This window comes from Protopterus annectens, chromosome 8.part0 (genome assembly GCF_019279795.1).
Source record: "Protopterus annectens isolate FY-2018-M chromosome 8.part0, PAN1.0, whole genome shotgun sequence".
In the NCBI taxonomy this organism is placed as follows: domain Eukaryota; kingdom Metazoa; phylum Chordata; order Ceratodontiformes; family Protopteridae; genus Protopterus; species Protopterus annectens.
In genome coordinates, this window is record NC_056741.1 from 466,643,975 (window position 1) to 466,659,958 (window position 15,984).

Here is a 15,984-nt window from a genome sequence, read left to right on the forward strand (position 1 = left end):
AGTTGTTGTTCTGACCTTACAAATTCTGAAAGTCAGACAAAAGCTGTAATTGTGTCTCACTATCACTTGCAGTTGCAATTCTTTTTAACTGTAAAAATCAATAAATCACAAACCAAAATAGGACTATTTAGATAAGGTCTGGAGTGTCCTCTCTGTTGTCTGTGTGAATTTATAGCTGACTAGGCCACTTGGGATGGCTAGAACTTGCCTGTCTAAAACCTATCCCTTTCTAACAACCAACAGTGAAAACTAAAGGTAAAACAACAAAATATAAATCATGTAAATCTTCCTGTCAACAAGCTATCCCATCCTTCCTACAAATAGTGAAAAACAGTGGTAAAAAAATAAAATATAAATTCAAATAAAACTTCTCTTACCAGTCAACTCCACAGTAAATCATAAACCAAGATATGATTATTTAGATAAGCTGTGGGTATATACAATGATGTCAGAGGTCTGCTGGAGATTTAAGAGTCCTGGGGGGGCATATCTGGATTTTGAATTTAAGATATAAACACCTTCCTTAACAATAACCATGGAGATACCTCCCTCCTGTTATTTGAGAACCTGATGTCATTTTGGGGTGGAATCTTTGGTCTGGTAGGGCATATTAGATGGTGCAGATGTGATGGTCTCTTGAGTGGTGCTATTAGAGGCTTTAGTAGAAGCAGCCATCAGGACTTGAGGATTTATTGACTGACCCATGGAGTTTACAGACCTAAGAGACTTCCATTGACTTGAAAATTCCAGGTTCTCCCTTTTTTCTCCCAATTGACATGCTTCTCTTCTTTCTTGTTAGGGTGAACATTCATGCTACCCTGCTCCAAGTTTGGAGACATGGTTCAGTTAGCTTCAGGAATGCCACAAGTTGTTGTTTGGTCTGGTATTTCTAGAGGGCTTCTCACCTTCTCTTAATGAGCAAAACCCCTGGCAAATACTGCAGTTAGTTGTGTTGTGCTCTGGGCAGCAGTAAAAGATGCACAGGATGTGGAATATGTTGTGGGGAATTTGGCACAGGCACATTTGATACCTTTTTTGGAAGTAAACATACTGAATACCTCCATGTATGTTTGCAGCCTCCTGGATGTCTGCTATACACAAATATAGGTGAAACACAACAGATGAATGAACAAGAAAAAATGGGATCCCCAATAGGATATTTATCTTTTGATGTGCTTAAGGCATAGGCCTGGACAAGCAATGGTTTGCTACATATTTTCTTGAAGCAAACATGAGGCAAGAAAGAATTAAAGATGCTGTGTGTATATGCCAGATATATATCAACTGCATGATGTCTGAGGTTTTCAACCCAGTTGTTAAACTCAGCCAGTGGCAGAGATACCTTTAAGTTGTGACTGTAACAGTGATGGACTTGAGTTCTGTTCTGTACATGGGCCTAGCATAGCGGAAAAGGAAAGAATGAGGACAGGGGAATCCTCGGTCAAAACTGACCACACGGAGTAGCCGAACCCCTTCTAGACTGCCCCATCTTATTCTTCCTCTGCCCTGCAATGCCTGTTTAGCTAGTGATTTCCATGTCTTTTATTTGCTGACCTTTGGGATGGCAAATAATGAAAGGACTAGTCCTGGAAGAACATGTTCTACAATACTACAATACAGAGCAATTACAGGGTGAAAAAGCTGCTTCATGGTCTGCATTACCTTGCCTTTGTTTTGAGCTAGGCATGGCATTTGATGACTGATGCAGTAGCAGCCACTCCAGTGATTACATTCACATCACTATGACTACACTTTATCAAATACTTCTCAAAACTACTGATAGAGCTGAACAAGCTTCAAGATCTGCAATTTTACACTCATCTTAAATATCCATGGTCATATTTTCTAACACAGTCAAGATTATAGACTGCTACTTAATTTGCATCTGTCAGTTTAATGCCCTTAAAGCCAGACAGGTGAAAATACAAGCATTTTTCTTCACTTAATCCAGCACCCTTCTTTCACTATCATTGGGTAATGTGTTTGGGCCTTGAAATAGATTACCACTCTTGTATTCAGGGAAATAACTAAGGGTCTGCCATTGGATTTTTGTACTGAAACTCGTGAGTTGGTTGCTCTGTAAAATCTATTCAGCTTCCTGAAAGTGAGGCTGGAAGCCCAATGCAGTGAGATTGCTAAAGAAGCATTTTCAAAAGCCTCAAATACTGGATGAACCAATATAAGCTTAGCCTTCTCCAAGCCCAGGAGCTTGAAATACCTCTTTTGGTTATCCAATATGTCCTTTATTTCCCATTTAAAAATATATGCTACCTTGCTGGGACCCAAATGAGATATAATACTTTCATTTGGGTCATACTTTGGGGGGAATCCATTTGGGAAATTCAGGATAAATCTTCTTCATCTTTATCAGAGAAGGAAGTGGGATCTGCAACAATTCCTTAGCAACCTCACAATACTGGGCTTCCGGCCCAACTTCCATCAAAAACTACGGCTGCTTTACAGAGCCAAAAATGTTCTCACTGATGCAACTAAAACTGTACTTGCCTCTCCTTATCTTCTTCCCACTCTTCTTTATGGTGCTGCCATCCGTACTAACCTCCAGGCTTCATACAAATTAAAACTTGAAGAATGCTATAATAAAATTGCCAGATTTGAAACACATAGCAATTCATAACCCACTACTGTATAGCATCGAAAAGCTTAAATTGGTTAGAACTACCACATAAACTAACATATACACATCTTACCACCTGTAAAATTATCCAACATCCACCTGCTTGTCCAGCACCAAAAACATTCTACACAACTTTGTTCTCAGTAAGTCATTGCAATCCAGTGACCAAAAACTCCTGTCTGTCTACAGACCTAGCAAATCTGTTGGGCATTGTCTGTACTCGTACAAGGTCGCTAAGGCCTGAAACTCCTTACCTTTATCCGTCAGATCTATACAGTCCCTCTCATCTTTCAAAACCACTCTGAAAGACTTCCTAGATGAAATCCGGATCTGTTCTTGCTCAAAACCAGCATAAACTTTATTCCTAAATGTTAACAAGTACCTTTTCATTCCTTACACCTCACTACACTACCTTTTTCACTTACTTCCTTACCGCTATCTAATTTTCTTCCCTGACTTTCTCTCTAAATATGCAATTAGCTTGTTTTTCCCTCACTTCATATTGCAGTTCCTGTTTGTATTAGACTAACTTACCTTTAACTTCTCTACAAACTGTCTAAAATTTCTCTAAATATTAAATGATTGTCATATATCTTGCATTGATTCTTAGCCAATGTTTTTATATTATATCTAATTTGTTATAATTATTTAAACTGCAGATGCTTTTTGTTTTATTTTTGAAGATTGTATAATTATTTTTCTTAAAATGTTTTGTATTAATTTGGAGCTTTTCTCCCTGGGCCTCCAGTGAAAATGGGCTTCTACCCAGTCAGAATTTTCCTGGTAGTCAAAAATGTCAACAAACAAACAAAAATACACTATTCCTCTTCTTACCTGATTTATTCCATGGGGGAGGCCAATGGAGATTTGTCCACTGCCTGAGCAGAAACTCATCTAATTGTTTTAAATCTTAAATGAAAATGGAGTGGAAATTAGTTTCTTGTGTGGGCATACAATTGGGTAATCCCAGCATGCTCAAGGGAGGAGTATGCTCTTCTTGGTGTTGAAAAACTGCATTTAAGAGCTCTAAAGCGCTACACCCAGCGACCCTTCTGTCAATTTCTATCATGGTCCAAAGGGCATTAGAAATAGTGGGTTGAATTCTTTCACTTGAGAAAACACTATACCCAGTGGCTGGAAGTCTGGTATTTAAGACAAGGTGAACACAGTGCTTCTCCTTCTTGCTGCTTGGCCTGGGAGAATGTGCTAGCATCTACCTGCATGCCCACTCCCAAAACATTCAGGCAGAGGCTGGTAGACAAATCCATCACCTCTACTAGGGACTGGTAAACCAACTTGCTGGTTGAAATGTCCTCAAACTTTTGTGATGTAGTGAAGAGTAAGAACTCTCTTCTCAAAAGCATCTTTCTTGAAAGTGTTCTCTTAATTTACTTCTGTGAGCCAGTGTTCATTCTATGTGCCTTAGCAGGTAGGTTTTCCCCTGACAAGGCAGACACCAAATCACCTGACTGCTGAAATGTCTCTTGTATGGTATTTAATTCTGCATAAGCCATGGTCTTGGTTTGGCTTCCCTATTTACAAAGGTTTTCCTCATAAGCACTATACAGACTGCACCCCCCCCAAAAAAAAAAAAAAAAACTTGAAATTGCAATCGTTACAAGTGATTTGCTGATCACATTTGCAATGGATCTTAAGGCCTATACAAAGCAAACAATGATAAACAAAGTAGTGTCCCAACAAGTTTTAGTTGCACCTGACAAAACAATGTTAGAATAGAAGCTAAGAAAACAGATTTTTTTTTCCCAATGAGGCACTTATGTTTTTTTGCAGAAGGTCTAGGGTCATAGGCCTGAATGGGTGAATATGGATTTGCATACCTAAATGTGAAGAAGTCTACAGGAAAACAATTGAAAATGGTACTGTCTGATATCTCTTTTAATTGGATGCCATAGTGGGTCTCCACATCTGGGAGTTATTGCCCTACTCCATGACATATGCAAAGTTCTGGGATGTGTGCCAGTTAGGTAGATGACACAGTGTGTGTGACCAGTTCCCATATGTTATTAATAGTACTACAACAATGACCTTTCAATGAACATCAGCTAATCAAGGTCCTTATAAAAAAGTGCCCAAAATTATAAAATCCCATATACAGAGGTGATGGCCAGCAAGAAAGTCATCTTCCAAGGGAAGAACTTCAAAACTGCTGAATCCACAGGCTCAAATTATGGGCTATCAGGTCTATCAATTATGAAAGTTAAGACCATAGAAGACCAGGATTTTTTCAAAGGTAGATGCATAACTCATTTAAGGAACCAGCTGCAGATGGGTTACATTCCTGCCCTCCAGAATGTCATGATGGACAGAAAAAGCTGACTTATGTTCCCTGATCATGCAATAGCTTATAGTCAAATCACAGAGGTGTCTATGGTAAGTCAAAAGCACCTACAGGTTGCCCAGACATAGTGGTACAGAATACCTCTTTGCTCATATGGAGAACTTTTACACTTGACAGAGTTTGTGTGACAGGTTAAAGTCTTTCTAGCAGCATCAGTTACTTCCAATCCCCTGTAGAGAACTCTGGTCAAATCAAGGGGTGTAATCAGCTACCACACACTAAAATGATGTCAGCTATTTCTCCATAAAACATGAAATCACACCTTCATGCTCACAAAGACATAAAAAGGCTACTAGTATTTTTTTTCTGAAATTTAGGATGATAGATGGAATACAAGGGAATAGGGAAAATGTACAGGACTGGTCCTTGTCATGTGAAATAGAACATGTTCAATGCAGTTTCCATTTTCCTATACTGATAATGGGAGTGCTACATTCTTCCATGTGGCAAACCGGTTGATATTTTGGATGTTTACTTATGGAAGACCATAACCAGACAACATTCTTGAACACTTAACTCCATTGAAGGATCACATTGATTTAGGGAGTCTTCAAAAATGCTTCACAGCATAATCAAACAAACAATCCAGAAAATGCTGTTGTTGTGCCTTCCAAGAACAAATTCAGATTTGTATCCAGTGGAAATTTATTGCAAATAAATAAATCAATCAATCAATCACAAGGGTTAAGTGCATTTCTTCTACTCTGTTAAGAACTTCATCAGAATGACGTACATTGACTCCATTTTGGTTTAAATAATCAGTATAATCACATAATAATCACATGACAAATGAAAACCTCCCCAAGCCATACTTAAAGAGATAGTCACCTCCAAAAAATGCTAAAATATCAGAACTTACTGGTTAAAATGAAAAATAATGTAAAAATACTTTTTGTGACATTAAAATACAACCATAGTAGTAAAAAAATAATTCAAAAGTAGTCAACCTGGATTCTCAAAAGCTTGCACAGAGTGCAAGATTGGTGCAGGAGCTCTAGCAGGCAATATATCTGCCGTGCGATCCAGGAATAGCCTACAGGGGTGTGCATGAGAGCTCCTGTACTAATCCTGCATGGATGAAGCCCTTGTATGCAAATCACCCCATTTGCAGAAGAAATCCATTCAAATAAGGTGATTTTGCAATCCAGGAAGCTTGCGACTATCCATGCAGGACTAGTGCAATCAGCAGAAATGTACTTGGTTAGTAACCAAGTACATTTCTGCAAAATCCAAAACGGAGCTATGACAGCTCCAAATAAAGGCTGCATATCAAGTAGTAAGCATGCCAGTGGCCAAGTATAAAGCCATTGGCATTGCAAACAATACAAAAAAATTAAAAAAAAATAAACTTTTATTTTTTTTTAGCCAATCTTGGCTGTTTAAGTGTAGGGCAGCAGCACGCAAATGGGATCGGGGGGGGGATAGCAAAATGAATCTAAATTAAGCATTCTAACTAAAATCAGTATTCTGCCATGCAAGTCAATGGCAGGCAGAAGACAACCTGACCAGTGAGTAGTGGTTGCTAAGGGGAGAGGCTCAGTGTGAGACATGTAACTATGCATTAGCAGGCAATCCTACGCAAATGAGGGGAAGGATAGTGAATCCCAGTTTACTCGAGCATGTGAGTCAGGTCCCAACAGTGTAAGAGTAGGAATAGCTTGCTGCAAGCCTAGGAGGTAGGTGACATCATGAGGAGGTATCAGGCATAATGTAAGCGGATTGGAGGCCTGTGGCTCGGGAGTGCTCCTAGCTTAGCACAGCTAAGCTAGGGGGTGTGTGTAAACCTGCCTATCAGTCTTTACAAAGCCTAAGTGGGTGTGCCTGCCATGCACCAGGTTGTATAGGAAGAAAAAAGAGGTCAAACCAGGAAATAGCAGCAGTGTGCACAATTGAGCACTCTGCACGGCACGCACACAGGCTTAAACAAGAAGGCAATGGGAAGGGAAAACAGCAGTAGGAAGGTAATCAAGGAGTACTAGCTTAGCTGGCAGGTGAAATGTATTAGAATCAGCCAATTACACAGGCAACAGACCAGCCCAGTCTAGAACACTACTGTGAACTATGCAAACACCTACTCCTCTGTTTTTTCCCACACTCTACACCACCGGTGTAAACAAGCAGGGAACTTTTAACACTCATAACAGCAAAATGTTAGGGGCTGCAATAGCTATCATACAACTTGTGGAAGAGGCTGAGGGTCATGAGGATGTGAATGCTGCCTAGCAACCCACAGTGAGGAGACGGAGAAGAGTGTACAGACCCAGGGTAACTTACCAAGGGCTACATGAGCTGGAGATAGTGAAGTGCTATAGGGTGGACAGGGACCTCCTACAGAAAATTGTTTAGCTGTGCCGGCCATGCCTGACACACAGAACTAACAGAGGGGAACCCATCCCAGTGGATACCAAGGTATGTGTAGGCCTAAGAATACTAGCTACAGGTACCTTCCAAAGGCCAACTGGGGACATGATGGGGATTTCACAAGCATCAGCATCCAGGGTACTCCACCAGTTCCTGGATGCCATGTCAGCACATGTCGGTGAGCACGCATATTTCCCCAACACCCATGAGGCATTGGTCAGCAATATGCAACTGTTCTACCAAATAGCAGAATACCCTGAGGTAGTGGGTGCTATAGACTGCATGCACATATGCATCAAAGCACCACCAGGTGAGTGGGATAGGGTCTACGTCAACCGCAAGGGCTTCCCCTCTATCGACTGCCAGATCATGTGTGATGCCCACGGCATAATAATGAACGTGTGTGCTGGCTACCCCGGAAGCTATCACGATTCCCACATCTGGCATCTGATGCAGCTGTACCAGAGATATGCCAGTGAGGACATCCCACATGGTCACTTAGTGGGGGATGCTGGATATGCACTGGAGCCATGGCTGATGACACCCATAAGAAATGCACATACACCTAAACAAGAACTCCATAATGAGGCACACCCACAAACAAGAATCATAATAGGCCATGTGTTTGGGATGCTCAAGTCATGGTTCTGGTGCCTGGACACATCCAGTGGAGCCTTGCAGTACTCACCATCTACATGTACCCAAATTGTCCTTGTATGTGCCATGCTACACAATATGATCCTGTGGAAACAGCAGCAGCAGGAACAGCACGGGGCAGGGTCACACAGCCCCCCCACCATTGCCAAGGCCTGTACAGGCACAGAGTGACTTGAAGGAGGAACAACCTGAGCCTGCCCTAGTAGGCAGAAAGAGGTGTGCCCAGTATGCCCTAGCCATGGCAGAGAGGCAATGCATAGGACATACACTGACACGGGAGGGGCCCAGGGAATAACACCTCTCTTTGACTCTCACATACAGTATAAAGGATGCCAAACATTACACTACCTGTGCCTAACCATGTGTAGGGAGTGTACTATGTGCATCCGACACAGGCAACCCTGCAGCACCACCCTCAATACTGGGACACCCACAAGGTAAGTGACTCACACATGCCAGTCGGGGGGGGGGGTCACATACCCAACAACAGTCACAGCCAGCAGGACAGGTGTAGACAAACACAAACAAATTCTGTGCTATGGCCTCTGAATGAGGCCTATGGGTAACCCCCCCCCCAGGCCTACACAGACATACTACAGCAGGCCAGGCAGTGGGATGTCAGTTATGAAGGCTAGGAAGTCAGAAACTAATATGTAGGTAATTAAAAGCTAAGATCTGTAGTACACTGGTATGCCTCTAGCCAGCAAGATAGGTAAGGCTACAGACTGAAATGGAGTACCCGACATACCAGTACAGTCCTAGCAAATGTGTATAAGTGTCAGGTGTGCCCCCCCCTATCCTGTGTAGAAATGTAGAAATAGGTGTGCCCTCCCTCCATTCTACATAGAAATATAGTAACAGTCAGGTGTGCCCCCCAATCCTGTGTAGAAATGTAGAAATAGTCAGGTGTGCGCCCCCATCCTACATAGAAATGTAGTAACAGTCAGGTGTGCCCCCCCAAACCTGTGTAGAAATGTAGAAACAGTCAGGTGTGCCCCCCCACAATGCAGAAATGTAGTAACAGTCAATGTCAAATGATCAATGGATATCCTGCAGAGACAGCATTCTACCTGTCAGTGTACAACACAAAGGTCAGCACTGCAGTACAAACTACCTGGACTTGATCCACACATGCAATACAGATGGCCATACTGGGTATGCTCAAACAAATACATGAAGGCCATGTCTGCAAACACCAGTGGACCAGACATATCTGGCAGTCACAATTGTTAGTGCAGACACTTGTCAGTATGCACCGCTCATGCCTTGCACACACAGTGGATAGGAATACAGACATATATGTAAGGACAACACTCTATAATAAGCCAAAGGTAGATGGACATAGATGTTTAGAAGAGGGTGACTGTGACAAGGAGCCATCAAAGCCTGTCCCACCCAGCACACAGCCAAAGGGCCCCAAACACATGAGGTGCAGATGTCACTCACTGCAGATACTAGCCACCAGTATCTGTCAGCATGACAAACTGTGTAGTGCACATGCCAGCTGTGCAAGATGACTGTACAAGGAAGTAGTCATCTAGCAGCTGTATACACATACCTGTGAAATATGACCCTGTGTGTGCTCGCATGTGGTGTGTCAACCCCTGGATGAATGGGTTATGGCCCATGCACACACACTGCCCTCCCCATAGCCTACTATGACAAGCATGCTGAGGTCATCCAATGTGAAATACACCTTTGGGAGAGCTGTAGCCCAGTAATCTCTGTGGTGTGTCCCATAACTGCGTACTGCTGCAGTGTGATAAGCTAGTTAGGTAGGAGTTCAAATCCCAGACTTGGCAACTGTGTGTGTCTGTGTTTGTGTGCATGTTGGTCTGACTGTGTAGACAGCAAGGCTTTTTAGGGTAGTAAGACTTCCAACAATTCAAATGCTCAACCTTGGCAAGGCTGCTGATGTCATCCACCTAGAAATACACATCTGGGAAGATTGTAGCCTAGTAATCTCTATTGTGCATCATGTAACTGCGTACTGCTGTTGTGTAATAAAGTAGTTAGGTAGGTGTTCTAATCCCAAACATGGCAAGTGTGTGTGTCTGTCTGTGTAGAGACCAATGCTTTTTAGGGTACTCACACTGGCTACAAGTCATATACTTAACTTTGGCAAGGCTGCTGATGTCACTCCATCTAGAAATACTCCTCTGGGATGGTTATAACACAGTAAACTCCATAGTGCATGCCATAACTGGGTACTACTGTAGTGTGATTTAGAACTGTGTTAGATTTCCTTCCCCACCTATGGTGATTGTGGATGTTTTGTGTGTATTACAATATCTGTGTAAGGAGCAATGCATTTTAGGCTAGTCACACACAATACATGTCAAATGGCCTACTTTGGCAATCCTGCTGATGACATTCATTGTGAAATACACCTTTGGGGAAGGGTTTTCCCAGTAATCCCCATGGTGCGTCCTATAACAGCTTTATGCTGTAGTGTGATATAGACCTCTGTTAGGCATTCTATACACACACATGTTGGTTGTGGATGTTTTTTGTGTGTGTGTGTCCATGTATGGAGCAATGCATTTTAGGCTAGTCACACACAGTACATTTCAAATGGCCTACTTTGGCAATCCCACTGATGTCATTCACTGTGAAATACTCCTGTGGGGAAGGAGTACTCCAGTAATCTCCATTGTGCGTGCTATAACTGCATAGTGCTGTAGTGTAATAAACTAGTTAGGTAGGGATTGTACTCACAGTCATGACAGATGTGTGTGTGTGTGTGTGTGTGTGTGTGTGTGTGTGTGTGTGTGTGTGTGTGTGTGTGTGTGTGTGTTTGTGTTTGTAACTCATATCCTGTGTGGAGGTGGTTGTGAGTGTGTGACACCTGTGGCCAATGTTGAGCGGGTTTTGCATATTTCTTATATGGTGGCCCTACTATATATCACAATGTCCACCATACAGGGATAACAAATGTGAAATATCTGAGAGGCTGGGGTGCAAAATCATACCCATACATGTGACATCAAGGCCAGGCAATCACAGTTAGCAATGCCAGTATTACCCAGAGCACACTCTCAAGCCATGTTTCATACACACACACATGCCTAGGCAACAGCCAATATGTGGGTAGTACACTGCATATTTGCCACTGATATTAACTATGGAGTAATAGCAGTGGGCTACAGAGGGCATGGCACCCTGTCCATCTTGCCAATATGCACATACATGCAGACAGTGCACCTCCCCCATGTTCCCCAATGGATACGGGCACCACCTGTGGTGCCATCACATGTGACCCACAAAGGACATACCATGCCTGACAACATGCCCTGTATGGACAGATGCCACTGACACCAGGGAATGCCGTTAGTATGCTATCAATGTAGGTGCAGGGTAAACCTGCTGCCCACTACCAGTTCCCACCACAGGTGGGCAAGACTGGCATATCTGATGATAGTCTGTGTTCACAACATGGGCCAGACACCCCAGGTACAGTTCCACATGTCACTGTACATGCATGTGGGAGGTGTGCACATCCCAGACACCATCCATGTCATGGATTAAGGAACACATACATGGCAAGTGATGCACAGCATTGGCCACATACAATAGTCACCCAAGTGACTGGATGGGGAATACAATACCCACCTGTGTGGGCAAATGCAGAAACTACAGCCCTCAGTCACAATGCAGACCATTGTCAAGTGGCCTGATGCCAAGGTATACCCATCGCATAACCTTGTATAGCCATCTGGCACAGGCGACCACCACACACCCATGCAGACATGCACCCATGCATGTCAGTATTGGCACCCTGTGTGTTTGTGTGTGTGTTGTATGGTGCGTATGTTCACATCCACACTCACTACAAGCCACATTGATATACTGAAGCATGCTGTCTGATGTCAGACACCTTCTCATACCCTTTGCCCATACAACCTCCGTATGACCCATGTGGTGCATGTGATACCTGCACAGTGATGTGTTCTGGCAATCCCACTACTGATGAGTTGTACTCCTGGCCCTACCATGTGTGTCAATGTGTGTGCGCCCCTGTTAGAGTGTGGCTGTGCTGACGCTGGCACCTGTTCATGTGGACAGGCACGTGTACGTCACCTACCATATCCCTGTTGCAGATGTCACTCACCATCACATACATGTTCTGAGGGCTCCACAACAGATAACCCACGTGGCACATCCAATAACTGCATAGAACTGTGATAGCACAACAGAGTCGTCAGGGGTTTGATACCCTGTGCTGGTAGGTGTGTGACACAAATATGCTTAGGTTTTACTCTCTCACCCCTCCCTGACTTGTTTTTGCCTCTGTCTGCCTCTCCCACACCCTCTCTGGTGGATGTGGAGATGTACACCTGCTTTGCGTAGGCAGCAGCATGTGTATTTTAAGTCATGCTCATGATCAGCTGATGGCCTATGTATGAATTGCAGGTCTCCCCAAGCTGATTGCATGCGGAAAAGTTGTGGTAACATTCCCATAGCCAATTGCATAGAAACACACTCCAATATCTAAGAACATCATGTTGGTGATGGCCCTTTTCATTCACTGTGAGTAGGAACTAGATCTGTTGTTTGGCAAACAGCATCTCAGATGGATCGGGGATTTACCTCTAACAACATACACTGTGGAAACAGGGCAACACACAGGAGGGGGATGCGGCTGACCTGACTACAGACTGTAAGTGCTGCTATACTGCAGTTGGAGTAATGGGATCTGCAACACTTGGTAGTGTATTGCAGGCTGGACGTGCTTGGCTGGGGGGGGTATGCCTATTCACACAAGACGTATATTGTTTGGGGCCTCTCAACCCCATTAACGGTACATGTGGACATATCTGTTTTTGTTAATCTACTGTTACTATTTACAGATGTATGGCCACATATACCCATATATATATATATATATATATATATATATATATATATATATATATATATATATATAGCAGCTGACATATGTATGACTATGTCTGTATATACCTACATAGCTATATATCTGCGTACATATATGTACCTTGCTGTGTATATGTAGACATATAGGTGCATATATATGTGTCGATGTAGGCATTTGCATGTATATATGTTCGTATATATGTTCATATATGTAAATATTTCTAAATATACATATATATGTATCTACATATATAGATATGTTGTATCTGTTTAGATATTAATATATTTACACATACACATACATCTAGATGTTGGTATACATTCTCTGTACTGTTGCATGACTGGGCTAGATGATATGTTTGTGAAAACATCAGATTTATGTATATCTGTCATGGCTTAGTGAGAAATCACTTTGTGTATAGTGTGCAGGGTTCTGAGTTTGAGCCTTGCAGAGGCTGTTTCTTTTGCTGCTGGGCAAAACACAGGCTGTTGGATACAGAGTGATTAAGGCACTTTAAAGCAGTCATAAGCAGGTGTGCACATGTTTGCGTTGAGGTAAGCACTGCTAACTTCCGGTCACACTTTCTTCTACTCAGTTAGCTTCCATATTGCTTAATCTATGTAGGCAGTGCTTACACCCATGCAGACGTGCTTAAACATGCTTACTAGTGCTTACTACTGCTTATTTGTGCTTAAATCTGCTTACTAGTGCCTTATTCATTATGACACTGACACTTCACATGTGCATTTCCTGCAGTACTCTAGTTCATAAATATGTGCTATTTATTGGGTTTTGCAACAGCAAAATTGGTTATAATGTGCTTTGCCATGTAAAATATAGACTGTGCTGCAGTAGGACTCAAACCGGAAATGCCTGCTTGTTAGGCAAATGCTCTGCCCACTACACTATTGCTGTGTTGCTTCATTTGTATATATCTTCCTTGTTATCCTCTTCAGCCTTTTAAGCTGCTTTAACCATAGCTAAGCGATGGGCACACCCACGCACCTATGCTTAGCTGTAGTCGGATTTTAAAAAGATAAATAAATGGGTTTCTTCTTTTAATTTATATGTACTGTTACTGTTGAAAACATGGGGGATTGTTGGTGGGGATATAAGGACACCTATGAGAGATCTCGCTCATTTCTTAACACCTTCTGCTGTTCTAAATTGCAAGGGCGTGTTTATTCTAAGAGTTCTGCTCTCAGACATGCCCCCTGCACTCATACATGCTCCGTGTCAGCCTAAGAGCTTGGGCAGAGTGCCTTATTAATATGCATGGCGCTCTGCCATCCTGCTCCTATACGGGCGCTTCTGTGCAGGTCCAAGCTAGTCCTGCGTGGAAGATTAGTAAATCCGGGGGAATAAGTTACTAATTGTGCTTTTAATTGCAAGATATGATGAACACAAATATATTAATTTAATCCCAAGGTCTAAAAGGCATTTAATAACAATTGACAAGGCAATTCATGGTATTCCAGCCTTTTCTCCCAACCTCCATCTTTCTCAAAAATCTGCACCTTTTCCAAAATAAAAAACAAAAACTTTTTAAAAAGTTTATTTTATTTATTTTATTTATTTATTTTATTTTACATTTGTTGACCGGGCTAGTCTAACTGGAATAAAATCCATTTTCAGTAGAGGCCCGGGGAGAAAAGCTCCAGCACAGAAAACTTTATACAGTAAAAAATAATAAGTTCAAAGCAAAATAACAGTAGTAAAATAGCTCTAAACAGTTACAGCCATTCACATACACAATATATGACTGTAATAAATTGTTTCAAATTAAAAGAATTATAATAATAATTAAAAAGGGTCAAGCAGAATACAGACATACTGATTAGGTTCAGTTGACATTACAAGGATACCTAGGTTGTGCTGAGGTGATATGCAATGCAATAGAAATAGAAACAAATTAGTAATTTTCAATTGGTAGCAGGATAACAGAAAGTATATACTGTTGATAAATTATAGAAATGTATCATATGATATAGTGAGATAAGGTATCTAAGAGGCAGCAAGAGTATGTAAATTGGTGGAATATAGTCTTGCTAGGAGCAGAGAAGATATTTAGTCAGGGTTAGTACAAGGACAAAGCCAGTGAGAACTGAGAAATTGTTTTATTCTTAGTTTAAAGAGTCTAGTGGAGGTCAGAGATAGGAGTTCAGAGGGAAGTTTGTTCCAGTGTTTGCCTATGGAGTTAGAGAACAGAGAATCTCCAGCTGAGTTGTTGGATTTGTTGATAGTAATAAGTGGCTTATTGGAGGAGCGTAGGTTCTTGAGATTGTTATAGGGGGTGATGAGGGTAGTCAGTATAGGTGTATAGGTGGGGTAGTACAAGCTCTTATGGATAATAATGAGTTGTTGAGATAGTATCTGGTTTTGAAACTCAAGCCATCCTAGTTGTTTTAGGTTGTTGCAGTGATGTGTACGAAAAGGAGAACCTGTGGCAAATCTAGCAATGGAGTGATAGGCAGTAGCAAGTTTGTTTAGGTTATGTTTTGAGAGATTGGTGTATATGGGTGAGGCATAGAGTAAGGTAGTGATTAAATGAGTTCTAGCTATAGCGATTTTGGTTGTGGGAGTGAGGAAGGGTTTGATTCTGTAAAGGGATCCCAGTTTATTATTTACTGTTTTTATAGTGATGTTAGTATGAGTGTCAAAGTTTAGATTATTATCTATAGTAATTCCAAGAAGTTTGGTGGTTACGTCAGGAGATATGAGAGTCCCATTGTTGGATGTAAGAGTAAAGTGAAGAGGGGCAGTCCTACGAGTAGGAGTAAAAAGTAGGAGTTTAGTTTTTTTAGGGTTAAGTAGAAGGCAATGGTTTAAAAACCATTGTTCCACTGTGTTAAATGCATTTTGTGTAAGAGATTGTAGCTCAGCAGGGGTATTAGCTGAGCAAATAATAGTGGAGTCATCTGCATATTGAATGCAGGTGGCATGTGGGATTGCTAGGTGGAGGTCATTAATGAAAATGGAAAATAACAGTGGGCCTAAAATGGAGCCCTGGGGGACACCAAGGGAAATAGGGAGGTGAGAGGATAGGTTACCTTCCCATAGTACTGCTTGTTGTCTATTATCTAAGTAGGATTTAAA